Source organism: Rhinopithecus bieti, unplaced genomic scaffold, assembly GCF_001698545.2.
Source record: "Rhinopithecus bieti isolate Rb0 unplaced genomic scaffold, ASM169854v2 scaffold_762, whole genome shotgun sequence".
Classification (NCBI taxonomy): Eukaryota; Metazoa; Chordata; class Mammalia; order Primates; family Cercopithecidae; genus Rhinopithecus; species Rhinopithecus bieti.
In genome coordinates this window covers 166026-178994 of record NW_016803282.1, presented here as the reverse complement: position 1 = coordinate 178994, position 12969 = coordinate 166026, and the positions used below count along the sequence as shown (strand labels likewise).

General features: G+C 32.7%; 1 protein-coding gene across 2 annotated transcripts in view; it reads right to left on the bottom strand.

Moving 5' to 3' along the window:
* The window catches only part of FSTL5 (follistatin like 5), a 577539-nt gene that overhangs the window by 484561 nt on the left and 80009 nt on the right, over positions 1 to 12969 (bottom strand). The window lies entirely within an intron of this gene.

Below are 12969 nucleotides of genomic sequence, written 5' to 3'. Positions count from 1 at the left end.
AAAAAAAAAAAAAAAAAAAAAAAAAAAGAATGGAAATTCTTTAGAACATCAACAGAAGTGATGTTGAGGTCATCAAAAGAGAGAGTGTATTTTAGAAAAGAGCACTAAGTATGAGATTTGAAAGACACTTTCTTAAAAACAATTAAAGAGAAAGAAGATTCCATGAAATTGACTAAAGAGAAAGAGGAGTCCTTGAAATTGACTAAAAAGTGTTAGGGAAATCTAGAAAACAAAACTATTGACAATTTAAAGATATATGAAAGCATGAAAATCTCTAATACTATAAAAGTTAAATGAAATAAATTCTAAAAATATGCCTATTATATTTGGTAAGTATTGGAGAGTAAATTAGGGGAAGTAAATTAGGGGAAAGTGTCTCAGTGAATTTTTTTGAGGAGAGGGCATTCCACTAGTTTGAGGTGAAAAGACAGCAAGAAATTTAAAATAATGAAATTAAACAAGGCCCTTCAACTAGATAAAGCACTTTAAAAATCATTAATAAAATAAAAGTAATATACTACTTAATCTATGAGGTGTCTTCTATAATAACCTGTTCATGATTTATGCAAAAGGAAATCCAATTACAGAACAAACCTTAATATTTGATATACTTAAATAAAACAAAATGCTTTATAAAGGTTAGCTTTTACTAAGGCTTGGAATAAGTTCAAAATAAAATTTATGGCCTATGAAGTGGATGCATCTTCTCTATTATGCATTTAATACCCTTTAGTCATAAAAGGAATGCTGACTCACTTGGAATTTTGAATACCTCTATTTATAAAATATATATACTTGACTTTCGGGATCAATAATACAAATGTTAGTAAATCATTAAGGAAATCATGTAATGATCACCATTTGACTTAATGGGTTTCTATGCTTAAAGAGCTCACTTTATTGTATTATTTTAGGGTTCTATGTATTTCTTCTATTTTGACAAGTAAAGGTGGATTCAATAAGATATATCCAGAATTTTCACACACATATGAATAAACAATAATGATAGCTAATTATTGAAGCAAAAAGTCAAAATAAAACTAAAGCAAAATGAGACAGCAAATCAAAACACTAAAATAATACTGACTCACTGGTGTTAAAAAATAAGGACAAAGGTAAGAAATTGTATATGTTTTGGTGTTTGTACCTCTTTACCTTTAATGTATTAAAAGTAAACATTTTAATTTATATTAAAATGTTTTCTGTCACCCAGGCTGGAGTGCAGTGGTGCGATATCAGAGCACTGCAACCTCCGGCCTCCCGAGTTCACGCCATTCTCCTGCCTCAGCCTCCCAAGTAGCTGGGACTTCAGGCGCCCGCCACCATGCCCAGCTAGTTTTTTTTTTTTTGTATTTTAGTAGAGACGGGGTTTCACCGTGTTAGCCAAGTTAGTCTTGATCTCTTGACCTCCCAAAGTGCTGGGATTACAGGCGTGAGCCACCTTGACCGGTCTGGAATGTTTTCTTATTCCTAAATTTTATCCGTATAAGAAAAGATTGGCATGTATGAACATTATGATCCTTCTTTGAAACTAGCGTTACTTATATCAAATATTAGGTGCCCAAATATAAATATAAATGTAATATAAAGCATAATGTTGCCTCTAAAAAACACTGTAGACTTGTTAGAAAAATTAAAAATCTGCATATGAAAATTGAATTAGAAATATCAGATAAATTTAAAATGTCAGAAGAGAAGAATAGATTTTGAATTATACAAAGGTGTTTTGGAAATGCTACTCTAAAAACTGGAAGGTATTACAAATTTAATCAGAGTGATGATTACAGGAATAGAAGGTGGTAATTTATAATTAATATTAATTTCTATAACATTTTTATAATTTCTGTATGAAAATCCTTGGCTAACTTTTATTTTCTCATCTTCACATTTCTGAAATACAAAAGACTGCTTTTATTGTGGGTTATACAAAAGACTGCAAAGTATTGTGGGTTATAATATATAAATGCATGGAACATACACATACGGTTGCTGGATAAACATGAGTAGTCAATTAAATCTGAATTCTAGACAATGAATACATAATTTTGTGGTGTGTGTCTCAACATTATACGTGTGTGTGCATGTATGTATCGGTTTATATTCACACATAAATATATTTATATGTAATTATACAGCTATATATAGCTGTGTAACATGTTAAATATAAAAATAGCTATATATATATAGCTGTATTATTACTTACCAAATATGTCTAATTCAGTTAACATAATAATGATATAACTATAAGGAATGAACCATTACTGTTATACAATTTCTACATTTATACATAGTAGTATCTTATCTCTAAGTATACTGTGATAAGTTAAAGATGTATATTGAAATTCCAAGGCTAAACAGAAAATAATATACAGGTTTAGTGAAACAGCCAATAGAAGAAATAAAAGAAATCTCAAAATGTCACAAAAGGATAGTAGTAAATAATATGTATGAGATATTATAAAACAAAAAACAAAATGGTAGACTTGCACACAAATTTAAAATACTATATTAAACATAAATGGGCTAAGCACTCCAATAAAAAAAAAAAAAAAAAAAAAAAAACAACCAAAAAAGATCACTGGGTAGATTAAAGAATCAAGGCCACAGTCCTGCTATTTACAAGACAAAAACTTTAAATGCAAAGAGAAAGTTAGATTGAAAGTAAAAATATAGAAAAAGGATGTAACATATAAGGTGTATGCATAAGAAATCTGGTGAATTTATATTTATATAAAACAAGTTGATTTGAAGACAAGGAATATTACAAGACTAAGGAGAAAAGTATAACACTACTTAATGTATATTTCACAAACAATAGTTTTAAAATATACAAAGCAAAGTCTGTCAGAAACAAAGGTAAAAATAGACAACAACAATCATAGCTGGATGTTTTGACACCTTCTCTTTCAAAAACTGATAACATAGCTAGTCAAAATAATGGTTATTGAGTAATGGTATGCAATATATGAGTAATACAATATTTTGAAGTATATATGAAATGTGTAATAACCAAATCTAGATAATTATAGATTAATAACTTTGTTTAAAATTTTAAAAGCCCCCAAATGCTGAAATATTGAAAGTCAAAAATATGTATCTTAGGCCAGGCATGGTGACTCATGCCTGTAATCCCAACACTTTGGGAGGCCGAGGCAGGTGGATCACATGAGGTTAGGAGTTCAAGACCAGCCTGGACAACATGGTAAAACCCCATCTCTACTAAAACACAAAAATTATCTGGGCGTGCTGGTGCGCACCTGTAGTCCCTAATATTCGGGAGGCAGAGGCAGGGGATTTGCTTGAGCCTGGGAGGTGGAGGTTGCAGTGAGCCGAGATCTCACCACTGCAACCCACATCCTGGGTGACAGAGCAAGACTTTATATATATATAAAATTATAGACTTTATAATATATAATTATAAATTATATATTTATATCATAATTTATATCTTTATATTACGATTATATTGCTGTATTTAATATATTGAGGTATATAGTTTATATGTTTATATATTTATATTATATATACAATGTATTTATATATATAGGGAGAGAGAGAGACAGTCTGGCCAAATTAAACATTTTAAGAATGCTATATGTAACAAACTTATATCTAAGAGCACATAGAATATTCATCAAAAGAAACCATGTTGATCTGTAAAACAAATCTCAATCAATTTAAAAGCCAGAAATCATAGCAAGTATTTACTCTGAATGCAATGGAATTATATTGGAAAACATTAAACATAAAATATATAGAAAGACTCTTAAATAGTTATAAATTAAACATTGACCTGTGTTTTACATTAAAAACACAGGTCAAAAAATAAAAGCAAAATGAGAAAACTCCAAACTAAATGATAATGGAGATAAAACAAACTATGTAGGATGCAGCTAAAGTAGTGATTATGGGAGGAAACTGGATATTTAAATATTTACATGAGAATAAATGAGAGATTTAATGTAAATGATATAATTTTATTTTCTGATGCTAGAAATAAAAACGAAAAATGGGCATAATAAGGACAAAAGCAAACATCAAAATATAGACAACATGCAGTATAATTTAAAAGGCAAAAGTTACTTGAAAACATTAATGCAATGATTGATTCTGTTACAGGGTTAATGAAAGAGAGAAAGTGACCACGACTTAATAATATTTAGTAATTAAATGACGGAAGATACTCTCCAGACTATGTAGACATTTCGGATAAGGTACTATTATGAACCACTTTTTTGCCAAAGATCTAATTTCTAATCCTTTAAAATGGGAAACAACCCAATGTCTACAAATGTGTGAATAGTAATAAGCTGTGGTATAACCATACAATATACTAATGCTCAGCAATAAAAGGGGTAAAACCTACAGAAGCACTCAAAAATACATGAATCTCACAAACATACGTGAATCTCACCAACAATACATTCAATAAAATAATTCTGACAAAAACTGTGTATTTACTGTTGGTTTCATTTATGTGAAATTCCAATACAGAAGAACATAATCTATTTTAAGTGCTCAACATTTAAAAGTGTTGGTATTTTGGCTGAGAAAGGAGGCTTAACTAAAAAAGGGAATGAAAGACTTTTCTGGAGTGATAGTCATACTCTGTGTCTTGATTGGAGTGGTGATTACATAGTGTATGCATTTGCTAAAATTCCAAGAACTAAACACTTAAAGCTAGTGTATGTGTCATTGTTATTTAAGTTCATGTAGATTAAAAGAAATTCACACAACATAAGTGTGAGTGAGTTTGCTTCAGGAGGGCATGTAGAAAGAAAAGCATTGAGCAAACGCTGGAATTTTGAGTGACAGGTAGACTGTTAAAAATGTTTTAGAGTTCAAAATATACTTACAGGAAAAGTATGATGTTACTAAAGCCAGGGGATTATAGATTTTTAATACTGTTGATAATGTTGGTAGTTCTGATTGTTCACCAGTGTTACCTGTTATTTGTATAAATCCTGTTAGGGAATGAATGAAAAGTGTTACTGTGTTTGGCAGATATGGCTGATCTAAAGGAAAGTGATTCCATGTACTCTCAGTAGCATAAGTCAAATAACACAGCATTGAGGTGTGACTGGGAAATGAAGGGTGAAAAGGGTGAAGATAAAAGTGGAATTTATGTTTTCAGATGACTTAATTCAAATGGGAAGAAGAGAGACATTTTAAAAGAAACAGACTTGAGAAAATTTAGAAGAAATTCGATTTGATACTTTATCTGCATATCTAAAACAACTGTTATATTCTGTTTAGAGGGTTATATTATAGTGCTCATTTCTCAATGTATAATATAATTTTATTTGCATAAAAATTGAAAAGCATGAATGGCAAGATTTTCATTCTCAAGACTAATTCTCAGGTAGTAGTCCCAAACCCTGTTGATATCTACAGACGTGAACAGTAATAAAAGTGAGAACTGTTTGGGCAACCCTCAAATTTAATTTTAGCTGCTCTATCTCTTCCGGGATGTTTCTCCTCAACTAATCTCACTCCAGCCTAATCTGTGATATCTGGTAAACCAAATGTTGTAAATTTCTTTCAATGTATTCCTAAAATTACTGTAGAGGATAAACTGGGCAATTGATGTGTTTATCCCCCAAGTTGGGGCCTTTTACAGATCTTTTATTAACTTGTATGTATGAAATGACTTCAAGAAGCTGCCTTTTCATTTGATTTCTGGTAGAGTTCAGCATGCAAGGAAATAAGCAAGAAATCAAAGGAGGAAGGATAGTGAGACAGGATAGATAATAGATAGAGAGAGATACAGATAGAATATGAGTTAGATAGAGATAGCGCTATCTGTCCCCTCAACACCTGGAAGCATTACTGGATGTTGGTTGCATCCCTTCAGCTAACATAACATTTCCTGTCAAGGGTGCTCTTCTCATGTCTCTCTTTCTGTGTTCTGATAACAGCTGCTTTCTTCAGCTTTTTCAGGCCTAAAATTGAGAATGGGACCTACTGTTAGTAGGCTCTGTTCACACCTCTAAAAACAGTTCCTTATTTAAACTCTCATGAAATTGCTCAAAGTGCATGCACCATTTATTTTTCCTGACAGAATCTGATTGATTCATCTCTTTCATTGATTAAAAATATTGTAAATGAAATAGAAAAGGAAAACTATATGTTATTGTTGAAATTTCTTAGCCATGTCTCATAAAAAGTATTGTACAATATATATTGATAATACATATCTGTAGGGCCACAGGAAATATAGTAGAATGTATGCACCTTCATCTGATGATATTAAAATAACTCTTCAGTCCCATTAGGTACACGCAAAATGTGCTTTAAGGCTCCTTATATAATATTTGGAATCAAAATCCTATAGATGGACATGTGGGATGCTATTTATTTATTTGACAAATATTTATTGGGTAGCTTTCTAGAAGATAAAAATACATTGTTAAACAGAACAGACAAAGCCACGGCTCTCACAGAGCTTATATTGAGGCAAAGGAAGACAGGCAACAAATAGATAAAAATAAATATATAAAAATTATTGGTAGTGTTAAGTGTCTAATTAGGTAGTATTAATTGCTGATCCTAATTCTTTAAAGAAGTTATTTTAGGAGTAGAAAAGTGGCCCGTGCAGTAGTTGCATAGTGAATCAGAGCATAATTAATATTTTACTGTTTATTCCACTAGTTGGCTCTTTAACAACTGTTCTTGATGCTGATGAGGCTTTGGCATCCTCTCTATGGGCCTTAAGATCTGCTCCCAGCTGGGCTGCCTGTCTGTTCAGATCTGAGTGTGTGTTGCCATTGAAGGATGTGAGGCCGTCTTTACAGTGAGCTTCAGGGAAAACATTAGTAGGGCTTCTGCAGGGTGTTGGCTGAAGGACTCCAGCAGAGCGAGGACACCTTGTGACATCAATATAAATGGCTGCAAATTGACAGCTGGTACCGTGTAATCAAAAACAGGTGGCTAAATTTGAACTGAAATGTGATGGTGATTATTGTATTTTGAAGGTACAGTCTGTGAACCTTTCTGTGTGTAATTAAGAAGGCTGTTTGCATTATAAATGCTATAGGCTCATTCCAGCCCATATCTATGATTGTACCAAGTTGGCCCCCATGCTTGTTTATATAATTTCAAACATCTGTTCTTCTATACAGTTCATTTTACTGTTATACCAAACTAACTATGAGACTAAGAGTGATCTTCTAAAAATGAACACCAGTATAATCATTCTTTCAGATTATATTTCAAATTACAAATGATCCAATAACAAAGCACAAACACTTTCACCTAAAATCGGTATCTCTTTATATGGGATAAATATGCCACTGAACATTACACTACTTAATAATTACCATGCATTTTATTTCAAGTCTATCATCTGTTTTAAGTCTAGCTATAAACTTACCCCTAATTAATATCACTAAATTGAATGATTATATGTTACTGTAACAATTTCCTATGTCCCAAAAATCTTTAAAAAATAGTCTATTTATCTTCTCTATCAAAATGTCGTCCTGTCAAAAAGAAACAATATGCAATCTGCTATTATTGATTTTTGGCAAATATAAGTGGTTTAATATTATATCATTTTTTCTGTAGGCAATAAGTAGTCATTTTATTTATTCTAATAATTTTCTCTGCTCTGAAGTTCAAGTATTATTAGTATCAAGCATCGACATATTTTATAAGACATGACAATCCTTTGAGATCTTCATCACGAATTCTCCAAAAGAATTACTGGTGCTCTAAGGTAATAAACAATTTTATTACCTTAAGGAAATGAGAAAATTAGAATACCTGTTTGCTAATTTGATTGTGTTTGCCCCACTATATTTTAACATTTGTAAATTATTTCATGTGATTTAGTATTTCTTTCTTAAATTGTTAAGCTATTGCAATATAAGACCTGTTCTTTATTGTTTGCTGAGCAGTATCATTTTTCCAGAGACTTTATTTACACATTTTGTGAATACAGGATTGAATAACCATCACATTATTCATGTGAATTTCTATGCTACTTATTCTCCTTGTCACAGGTTCTAAAACTTAGGTGATAGCATGATACCGCCAGCTTTGTTCTTTTTACTTAGGATTGTCTTGGTTATATGGACTCTTTTTTAGTTCCATATGAAATTTAAAGTAGTTTTTCTAATTCTGTGAAGAAAGTCAATGGTAGCTTGATGGGGATAGCACTGAATCTATAAACTACTTTGGGCAGTATGGCCATTTTCACAGGATTGATTCTTCCTCTCCATGAACTTGGAATGTTTTTCCTTTTGTGTCCTCTCTTATTTCCTTGAGCAGTAGTTTGTAGTTCTCCTTGAAAAAGTCCTTCACATCCCTTGTAAGTTGTATTCGTAGATATTTTATTCTCTTTGTAGCAATTGTGAATCGGAGTTCAAACTACACTACAAGGCTACAGTAACCAAAACAGCATGGTACTGGTACCCAAACAGATATATAAACCAATGGAACAAAACAGAGGCCTCAGAAATACCGTCACACATCTACAACTATCTGATCTTTGACAAACCTGACAAAAACAAGCAATGGGGAAAGGATTTCCCATTTAATAAATGGTGTTGGGAAAACTGGCTAGCCATATGCAGAAAACTGAAACTGGGCCCCTTCCTTACACCTTATACAAAAATTAACTCAAGATGGATTAAAGACTTAAACATAAGTCCTAAAATCATAAATAAATTTTTAAAAAAACTAGAAGAAAACCTAGGCAATACCATTCAGGACCCAGGCACGGGCAAAGACTTCATGACTAAAACACCAAAAGCAATTACAACAAAAGCCAAAATTGAGAAATGGGGTCTAATTAAACTAAAGAGCTTCTGCACAGGAAAAGAAACTATCATTAGAGTGAACAGGCAACCTACAGAATGGGAGAAAATTTTTGCAATCTATCCATCTGACAAAGGGCTAATATCCAGAATCTACAAGGAACTTAAACAAATTTACAAGAAAAAAACAAACAACCCCATCAAAAAGTGGGCAAAGGATATGACCAGACACTTCTCAAAAGAAGACATATATGCAGCCAATAAACATATGAAAAAAGCTCATCATCACTGGTCATTAGAGAAATGCAAATCAAACCCACAAATGTCATACCATCTCATGCCAGTTAGAATGGCAATCATTAAAAAGTCAGGAAACAACAGACGCTGGAGAAGATGTGGAGAAATAAGACTGCTTTTACACTGTTGGTGGGAAGGTAAATTAGTTCAACCATTGTGGAAGACAGTGTGGCGATTCCTCAAGGATCTAGAACCAGAAATACCATTTGACCCAGCAATCCCATTACTGGGTATATACCCAAAGGTTTATAAATCATTCTACTATGAAGACACATGCACAAGTATGTTTATTGCAGGACTGTTCACAAAAGCAAAGAACCAACTTGGAACCAACCCAAATGCCAATCAATGATAGACTGGATAAACAAAATGTGGCACATGTACACAATGGAATACCATGCAACCATAAAAAAGGATGAGTTCATGTCATTTTGCAAGGACATGGATGAAGCTGGAAACCATCATTCTCAGCAAACTAACACAGGAGCAGAAAACCAAACACTGCACATTCTCACTCTTAAGTGGGAGTTGAGCAAATCAGAACACATGGACACAAGGAGGGGAACATCACACATTGGGGCCTGTCGGGGGGTGAGGGGCTAGGGGAAAGATAGCATTAGGAGAAATAACTAATGTAGATGACAGGTTAATGGGTGCAGCAAACCACTATGACATGTGTATATCTATGTAACAAACCTGCAGGTTCCGCACATGTATCCCAGAACTTACAGTATAATAATAATTTTAAAACTACACCAAAAAAATTAAAATGAAAATAAGAAAGAGTTTTTAAAAAGTTAGGTGATACTAGTGTACCTGGGAAGTTATTGCTTGATTTGGTATTAAAAATAATTAAAAAGAAACGAAACAAAACGAAACAGAAAGCAACAATGTTCTATGAGTTCCACTATGCTACACTATTTCTTTCCTGAGTTATTCAGATCTTCAAATTGCATACCCAAGAAACTTAAAATGTACTTTAGTATTACCGGCTGTTAGATTAATGTACTCTTCTCAATTTTGATAACTGATTGCTAAATATTTTTAAAACCAAATAAAATGTCTTTTTCGTTTGAGTTTTGTTTCAACTAGTACTGTTGCTTCTCTCTACTTATGTTGTCTCTCCTGTTGCAGAAATATAACAGGCTCTTAAAACAGGCATGGATATTGTTTTTCAGGCTTCAGAGTACTTGGGAATTGCCTTCAGAATCAGTTTACTATCACACAGGAAAATCCATCTCACTGTGTAATAGACAATTGGATTTCTTACTGCAAGTGATATTATCAAGGTTGATTATTCATTTTATTCATTAGACATGAAAAGAGTTCTGCCTTCAAAGGCAGCATGTTTACAACCTCTGAATACATTGGAAACTTTTGTCTTAGAATACAAATATAATTACAAAGAAGCTCAAGACATGTTTTCAGAAATGCCAACACCTTTAGATTTTCATTTGATATTTGATATTAGTTTATAATGTAACTCATTACTTAATTCTTCACAAATTTGTAATGTTATTCTTAGCAGGTATCTTTAAGTGTTTTATCTGATGTCAAGAATTGTGAATTGTGGGCCAGGTGCACGTCTGTAATCCCAGCACTTTGGGAGGCCAAGGCAGGCAGATCCCTTGAGGTCAGAAGTTCGAGACCAGCCTGGCCTACATGGTGGAACGCCATCTCTACTAAAAATACAAAAATTAGCTGGGCATGGTGGCAAGTGCCTGTAATCCCAGCTACACAGGAGGCTGAGGCAGGAGAATTGCTTGAATTCGTGAGGCAGAGGTTGCAGTGAGCTGAGATGATGCCACTGTACTCTATCCTGGGCAACAGAGAAAGACTCCGTATCAAAAAAAAAAAAAAAAAATTGTGAATTGTATGTGTATTTGTGTGTGTGTGTGCATGTGCACACAAGGGTGTGTGCTTGTACTGAACCATCAAAAAAAAAAAATTGTGAATTGTATGTGTATTTGTGTGTGTGTGTGCATGTGCACACAAGGGTGTGTGCTTGTACTGAACCAAAGGATGAGACATTTCTGGTTTATAATATTATTATTGTTTGGATAATCTTTAAATTATTTTCTATAATAAAGTGAAATATTAAAAAATAAATGTATGTATTTGTATACATATTTGTATTTTCAAAATGTCTTCTTTGTTCAAAATTATGTAATTTTGCCATATATTAAAATTCTATAATCATACAATCAACAATGTAGTGCTTAGATTTGTGTTACAAATTCTTCTCATTAATAAAATAATAGGCAATATATCAGTGACTTAATAATTCTTGAATGTATTTTTTAGAGTTACTAGTTAAGATAACTTCTTGAGACATTATACAGTTTTACAGGTACCTAAATGTTAGTAATGACTATTTAAAATGCTATATGTTTACATGAGAAAATACTATATGAATATTAACTCCATAAATTTTTATGAAGAGAATGCACATTCGTTAACCAATCACAATCCACTCTACCAATGATTTTATTGTCATTGCTTCTTTTTTTTTTTTTTCTTAAAACCACAGTATCAAGTAGCTTTTATGTCATTGACACTTTACAGATAAGAAAATTAAGGCACTGGGAGTTAGCACATTTATCTAGGTCAAAAAGTTTGTCAAAGTTGAATGGAGGATTAGAACCAACATATGACCTGCTCCAGGACCATTACCACTTCTCTGTGCAACCATGCAGTCATGTATTACTGACTTAAGCATTTACTATGATACTTTTTGTAGCTGATTAGGAAAAAAAAAAAAATATTTCTGAAAAATATGCATATGTATGCAACTATGTAATTTGAATATAATACAAACCATATATTTAACCCTTAAGTCTAGACCACATGTGATGTTCTAATAATCTATATTTGACTTTGCTGTTATTTCAAGTAAGTGTTTGGAGTTACATGATAGTATTATAGAATTGTCTCCTTAAAATGATAGCATATAAAACTAGGAAAAATAATATTTAAAGTCAGAATAGTTATATTTTATTTGCGTTTAAGTCACATGTTAAATGTATTAATATAATTTTTAGAAAACATCAATATCAGGGTAAAATAAACCCAAATATTCCACACAAAGTTTGATCCAAAGTTGTATAAAGGATCATTATAGAAAGAAAAAGATAAATTGGTTATTCTTATAATAACACTAAATCACTTTTGTTGAGTGTTTTCAATATAAAAGCTTTATTTAAGCTTTTTTAATGAATACAACACAATAATTTGATTAGAGAGAAACCATTACTATCCCTATTTTACCGATGAGAAAGCATACATGGGTTGGTTAAGTAACTTGCTCAAGGTCACATATATATTAAAGTGGAAGAGCTGAGATTTAATGCCGGTTAACAAAGCTCCAGTGCTGGCTCTCCGGAGCACAATTTACTGAATCTTTAGAGCGAAGGCACCTTTAGAACCACCTGTAGTTGTTTTTTCAAAAGGCAAGTTTCCAGTTTTTTGTTTCTGCTTTTGTCTTTTTTCCCCTCTTTCTTTGAGTGGAGTTCTAGTAAACAATAAAATAACTTCCAAGTTTACTTCAGCATTTGTAATTATAACTTTAACATTTTAATTTCAACATAATATTAAAATCACTCTCTAGTTAAAAAAAGTCCAAGATACTGCCGTGTGCAGTGGCTCATGCCTGTAATCCCAGGACTTTGGGAGGCCGGGGCAGGAAGATCACCTGAGGTCAGAAGTTTGAGACTAGCCTGGCCAACATGGTGAGATCCGTCTCTACTAAAAATACAAAAATTACCGCAGGCGTGGTGGTGCGTCCCCGCAATCACAGCTGCTTGGGAGACTGAGGAAGGATAATCGCTTGAACCCGGGAGGCGGCAGTTGCGGTGAGCCGGCAGAGTGCCACTGCACTCCAGCCTGCACGACAAGGGCAAGACTCGGTCTCACA